Raw genomic sequence first — 7290 nt, 5'->3', positions numbered from 1 at the left:
AATAAACAAATTTAAATCATATACTGAACACAAATAAACACGAAAATACTCGACTTGTTTTCACTAGAAACACCGCTTACGAATATCGCGAAGCTCGAGCTCGATCGAAATTTCTCAAAAATATAGTCGCCGATCCCGATTAGATTTCTGTATGAGATTACACTGAAATGGAAATAAATAGGAAAACTTATCTACACTGTAGTATATATATTGGAATTTTTTTATGGGCTTATGTGTATTAAACTGTGGTTTATATGAGATATGTGGTGACTAAAATGCTGTATCTGAGAATACAATACAATCACCAAAAACAAACACTATCTAAACACACCGACAACTGCAAGGTAGCACACCAAAAACTAAACAGTATGCAAAACCTCTGACAACTCAAGACAAAACCCGATTTATAAAAACTATGTCCTGTCAATAATGGTCGAACGTCAATAGGTATAGCGATTAATATTTAACTGATTAATACAATGTAAGGGTATAAAGAAATAGAAGTAATGTGCACTATCAATTACACCACTTAACCATAATAGCACTCTTCTATCTTGCCATTATAGAAATTACCAAAAAATCAAATGCGAAAAAAATAAACTATGTCAAAAATTAGTAAAGTGCACTTTGAGTGAATAACACAATCAAAAATTGCGCAAGTGGTATACCTCGGACGGCAAACATTCAGATATTCACAACTTATCTAAATTACAAATTAAAAACATAATATCTATATGCAATCAGGACTGTACTTATTAACAATTATAATCTGATGATTAATGTTAGTGGTGCACCGACTCACCAAACTGTCAGTACTGTGCAAGTCAGCTGATTCAATTCACCCGGGAGTCTTTTGTTGATTTCACAAGGTTCTGAATTCACACTTAAATTACAAGTATTGTTGTATCGATACACGAATTGAAGCGGGCCAAAGTCTATGACATAAATCACAGAAAATAAACTCACTCGTGCGGCGATGACTGGAGCGGATCTACCATCTACCAGGCCGTCTCTGAGTAGCGTGATTCAATGGGAGGTGCGTTGCATCTAGGAGGTGCCTCGATACTCTCTCGACGGAACTTTACCAGTCTGCTCCGGTTGGTTTCGTCTCTCTCCCTCCTTGTCACTGTGTCCCAACGTGGGCGCCAAATTGTTACAGGTTTTACTTATAATAAATAACGCCTGTTGAGGGTTCGAATATATATATTGGACACAGTGACAGTGGTTGAAATTAATCATATGATAGAGAGCCCTGCAAAGATAAAACAATAATCCTCATGCTATGATAGTTTACTTAATATCCATCTAGATTTGAATTATCACATAATATCATAGCGTTATCATAATTCATATTATATATTGACATAAAGCAATTAAATGGAGGTAACTCATACAATTTCAATGTTAAAACGATATGCACTTTTCCCATAATAATCATAAAAATAGGTTGCAATTGAAAATATAATAGACATATTATTCATTAGAAATTGTTTCACCATTCTGTGGGAATAAGCTTTGAAATTCCTCTATTCATCTAATGATGAGTTTATAATGGTTATGTATATATGTAATTCAATTAACAGAATACTAAAAATAGTATTGAATTAAATAAATTTACATTTTGAACAATTAGACCAAATATTTGATCATCATAAAAACACTCTGTAAACTGATTAGAAAATCAGTTACTCCTTTGAATAAGAATCAAATATTGACTTTATAATCAATATTTACTAAATAAATCTATAATACTCTTTCATGACACTCATTTATTCTAATTAGTTAAAGAGCTTCATAAGAAATTACTTATTTGCTAATTTATAGAAAAGTACATGTTGATATTTTAATACATGGGATATTAGTTAATATGTTATTTACAAGAAAGAGAAATAGTCTGTTGTCAAACTTTACGATGTAGGTCTTATTCAGGTCATATTTATATATTACATGCTACCCTCTGGCTGACCAAACAAAGATTGACAAAACTTGGCGGCAAAATATCATACTCAGATCAACAAACCAACAACAACAACCCTAACAAATATCTAACCAATAAAACTCGAGCACACAAATTGTTTACCAAATGTTTACTGCCCCATGGGTATATATACAGGTTTGTAAAGGTACAGGGTGGATCTAAGTGTGTGTGGTGTGTATTTAAAATGTGTGTCAGATTTGGTTGGTTTTATTTTTAAAATCTATATACTTAATCTATATGTTTATATAATATGATATTCATAATATTCATACTATTACATATACATATACTGTCACATATACATGCATATAGGTGTTTTAAAAGTTGTTTTTAAAGGGACTTGAACCCGATTTAAAATGGAAAATTTATTTTCATGCATAAATATGATTAATTGTGTATATTAAATGGTTCACGGACATCTGAATGCGAGAAGTCCAGTTAAAAGCAAGATTCAGAGGAAATAAGTTGAGCTGATTTAAAAAAGAAAAGGCTCGAGTTCCATACTGTTTACAAATAATGTAAAGTAATTATATTACAATTTCCTTGACACAATAACTTGTGGCAAACACGATAAGCTGATGCAATATTTTCATTAATAATTTAATTAACAACAAAAGAGCAACATTAGATTTAACATAATACTTATGCAACATGTGTAAATAATAACGTATATTTGAAAAGTTGTATTATTTGTCCTGCATTCAATGTTTAGATGTTGTTAATGTTCATGATTTTTGTGAATTTCTATTTTGCTCCAAATTATCTTAAGAACATTTCATTTTTTGCTAAAAAAGGGTTTTTTTGTTTAATTTGACCTAGAAGTAATATTGAAAAAAATCATATCATCTCAAATTAACAACAAGAGTCTGTGAATTGAACTTTAAATATATAAGCGATGACAATTACCCCACTCACCCAAATAAACAAGCAGAAAGTGTAAGTGACAGTATGTGGTTTTGAAATGGCTTTACTTCAGAATTTTTTATGATACACAAATACATTCAGTTTAAGGCTATCATAAATGTTTCTTTACACTATCACTTTTCAATTTATCCTGGTACAAGTTTTAATCTTCCTCCAATTTCAACACTTTAAAAATAGGATACAGGCGATCTAGTTTATTCTACAATACAATTAACGCAAGCATAAATTCTAGAGTAACACCTTTAATAGCTGACAAGTTCAGGTTTATCTATTTAGCTGAAATGATATCTAAACCCAAATTCTGAGTCAGACGAATGATTTGCATAAATTGAATGGTCTATTAAGATAACTACATGAATGAAGCAGGTGGTCTTTGCATCTAGATTTTAAATGCCATTTAAATCAGTTGAACAGGTTCGTAAATCTTCTAGTAAGAAAGCGATGAACTGATAACAATGCTTAAAGGAGAGGCAGATAGTAGCAGGTCAGTATTCTTTATTCAATCATAGTAAAAGGAATGCGAAAAGTTATGCAACAAAATCAAAGGTACGGAGAATTTCGAAAATAGAAACTCTGAATTCGTAGTATTTTATTCAAAAGGACGATCCAAATCAAATTACTTATTTTCTAAACGTTCTTGTTGGTTAAAAGTATTTGTGTATTTATAAGCTGTTTCTATGAAAGATAATGTACTCGACTCTGAAAGAAAATTGAAATATAAATTGAACAAAATAAGATTTTTGGCTTTTCACTTAATATGTGTTGCTTTAACATAAGTAAATCATACTTATTTTCGAATTTGGATATGCACATCATTACATGTATCATTAATACTAGATGATATACCGTGTAAATTATACCGTTGGAATTAACCCTTTACACATTAATATTGTACAATGGTGATATTTTGAAACATATGTTATGCTAATTGTTGTATATACTATTCCGATTTATTTCTTATTTTCTTATTTGCCCAATAAACCCATCCTTTATTATTTAGACAGAAAATTAACTACATAACTAGACAGGTAAAGCAGCGGATAGGGGTAAAGAATCGAAGCAAATTCGAAACTGAAATTTATGTTATATATATGTAAGTGGTCTTTATTCTTTTTGTTAAAGAATTGAAAAAAATATTTTATTTCAAACTAGCGAGTAGGTATTTTTAGTACGTCGTATCTTAAAATGTTGATCTTTATTATAATTGCTATTATTGTCCCAACAAAAACAAAAAAATTCAGATAAAAAGAGTTAAGATTTTTTTAAAATGGGAAGCCCCCCCCCCCCCCCCCCCCCCCTTAACCAATCTGAGGCGGGATAAAAATGTATTAAAGTAAAAAAGAAAACGCTAGTGCATTCATTTATTTGCATATTTAAAACAAAGGATGTCCGGTCTAAAGTATTAACCCGATTGTTAACTCTCCCTAGACTTTCCGCAATTACGTTAATTAGTCAACCTGCATTCCTGGTGAACTCTGTTCTGAAAAACCCTTTTCCATCAAAACTAGAATTGCCTTTAGTTATTCCATTTCGTTTATTTTTTTCAGTATCAACGAGAGATGTCCGATCCAAGGTATCTGCCCGCGTTGTCCTACACTTTTCACCATGCCGTTAAATGTAATTAGTCACCCGCGTTCTTGGCTACCCCGTTCTTGAACTTTCACATGAGGTTGTGCCTCGCAAGCGTTCTATCAATTAAACCTATAGTCATTTATTCAAGAAACAAATTGGCTCATTTTATGCGAACAACATTTGTCAAATCTTAACTTTTATGTATACTCTAAACATATCATTATATAGTTCTTTACATACTCTTTCTACATTATATGTAACTATATATTTTGAAACAGACTACCTCGACTTGGATCCACCCTAGCCACCTTACTCACATTTCTGCTATTTCCGGCTTGTTTATCAAAATTGGAAGTAGGTTTCCCATTAACTTTATGATAATAACCATTCAGCCTAAATTCAAGTATAGTTTACTGACACCATCTCACACGTGTTTTAAGGGACTTGGACACGATTTGAGCGTAAAATTAAAACAAATCCTCCTTCAGATGTCGATGGACTTTCCAGTGCTGATACCAATGGGTTCGAGAACCTTTACTCTCCCCAGGGGGAAGTTCACCCTCTGATAGTCAACCACACATTACAGGTAGCAGGTTGGAAGGTATCAGGAGATGTTACACTTCAAAAGGTCTTTCAGACCAAGTTAAGGTGGCCCACTACACAGTGAAATATTTTCGCTAATCAGCGGAATATTACTTGATTATGATAGATATAATGGATAAGAATTATTTAAGTCTAATAGGCAAAAAATGTTCAATTTTGGTTGAAAAATTACATTTTTAAAAATTTAATTCAGTAAACATGAACAAAAGCTCTGGACGGATTCGAACTCATTATCTGGGGTTCAGAAGCCCAATACTTTAACCACTGACCCACGACGATATACAACGCTATCGAACGATATAAACATTTTATGAAAACATATAAATCGTCATCTTGTGACGTAGTGTCATAAAAAGTATAAGTGTGGGTGTAGTGAGGAACCTTAAAGAACTTCTCTTGCACTCTTGGAAACCAGGCACAAAATCTGCTTACGAAAGTGCCTAGTTGAAATGGAATAGCAGGTGTTTGGATCGGTCATTTGATTCTTTTTCAGCCGCTTTGGCCTCTGTATTAGATTTTTTAGCTTAGATTTTTTTCAGGGCTATAATTATCGAACGATTAATGTCTATAGATAGGCAATATCCTCAGTGTTACCGCAAATGAATTGAGTTTCTGTAGATCAGGTTCCTATCGTAAAACAATTGTTTAGGGGCATATTAATAAAATCAATCGGCCTAAATATGGCTTTTCATGGGATATCAATGTTGTTCTTAAACATCTATTAGACTTGCTTAATGATAACGAACTTTCTCCTTTACAGTTTAGCAAAAAATGTACAATTTTACTTGCTCTAGGGGCCCGAAAGAGAATTTCAGAGATTGCAAGATTCGATCGTCGTTTTAAGGAAAGAAAGGGGGAGAGTATCGTGTTTCATTTACCAGGTCTATCAAAATCTCAAAGGGATAACAAATGTAGATCTGTTCAGTATGATAAAACAGATAAAGAAAAACCCTGCGTGTTGCATCGTTGTTCCGTTTACGAGAAACGGAATCGAACTGAATCATTTAGATCGCAGCTTGAATCCGAACCTGATCCTCTGCTGCGAACAACAAAGAAACCCCATAAAAGAGTTTCTGCACAAACAGTTAGCAATTGGATGTAATCTTGTTATGGTAGATGCAGGTATCGATGCATCAAGATTTCAAGTGCATCCGTGCAGGATGCTCTCTTCAAGGAAAGCGAATTATAATGGAATACCGTTAAAAGACATGCGCGGATCCAGAAAATTTTTCCAGGGGGGTCCGAAGGATAATTGTGTTTGCCAGGGGGGGTCCGAGGCATATTTTCGCGATAATTTTACTATGTAAATTTAATAAATTTTCATTTTCCAGGGGGGGTCGGGACCCCCCCCCCCCGACCCCCCCCCCCCCCCTCTAGATCCGCGCATGAGGAGAAATTCTATCAAAAGCAGACTGGTCAAATGCGCGAACATTTAAAACCTTTTATTTGTGCAATACTTCATCTGATATATCTTATACACATAATGATTTGAACATGGTGAGTTTGGTAATTTTCGGCTTTAAACATGCATTATTATATCACGGAAAAATAATTGAAGATTTTGTAAGGGCGCAAACCGCCCGAAATGAAATAAAAATTATATAGTAATATGTAGTGAGATATAATAATACACTCCCCCACCCTTGGCCAATTTTTGGATAAGGTGGGGGTGGTACTAATTTATTGTTTATTTATAAATATTATATTTCATATAATAGTTAGTTTAATGTGTGTTGTAGGAGGATAACTCTGTACCAACAAACGCCACGACGCCCAATTGAGACAGTCTACAGTTTACTGTGGTTCTACTGCAACAGGAGTGAAAGATGAAAAAAACGATCATGATTGTGAATTGCTGAACAATCTGACTGTGCAATTTGATGAATATATAATAGTTTTCATGTTTATAATGCTGGACTTTTTTAGATTAATAAAAATCTCTCAAAATTACATTTTATGGCTCGCATTGAAAGTCATCGATTGTATCTATCGAACGGTTGGGGTTTACCTGGGGCATGTGCATAGGGGTTTCATACCTGAGTGATTTTTATCTATTTATAGGTAGTCGCGCTTACAGAGCTGTATTTTCATTGTTGAATTGAAGGTCAATGCATTATTATATCTCACTACAATATTATCATTGATATTTTATTTCAGGCCCTTCGCGCCCTCACAAAATTTTCAATTTTATCGGGTGCTCACTTGTTACCCTT

General features: G+C 33.3%; 1 long non-coding RNA gene across 1 annotated transcript; it reads left to right on the top strand.

Moving 5' to 3' along the window:
- The first annotated feature begins 3273 nt into the window (after window positions 1-3273).
- On the top strand, window positions 3274-7014 carry LOC128173798 (uncharacterized). Its single transcript, XR_008242568.1, has 4 exons — window positions 3274-3386; window positions 4450-4519; window positions 4753-4828; window positions 6817-7014. It is a non-coding gene; the product is annotated as an uncharacterized LOC128173798 (long non-coding RNA).
- Window positions 7015-7290: the final 276 nt, after the last annotated feature.

The sequence above is a fragment of the Crassostrea angulata genome, chromosome 2, assembly GCF_025612915.1.
Source record: "Crassostrea angulata isolate pt1a10 chromosome 2, ASM2561291v2, whole genome shotgun sequence".
Lineage (NCBI taxonomy): Eukaryota > Metazoa > Mollusca > Bivalvia > Ostreida > Ostreidae > Magallana > Magallana angulata.
The sequence above is the reverse complement of the archived record's forward strand: the minus strand, read 5'-3'. Positions and strand labels throughout refer to the sequence as shown.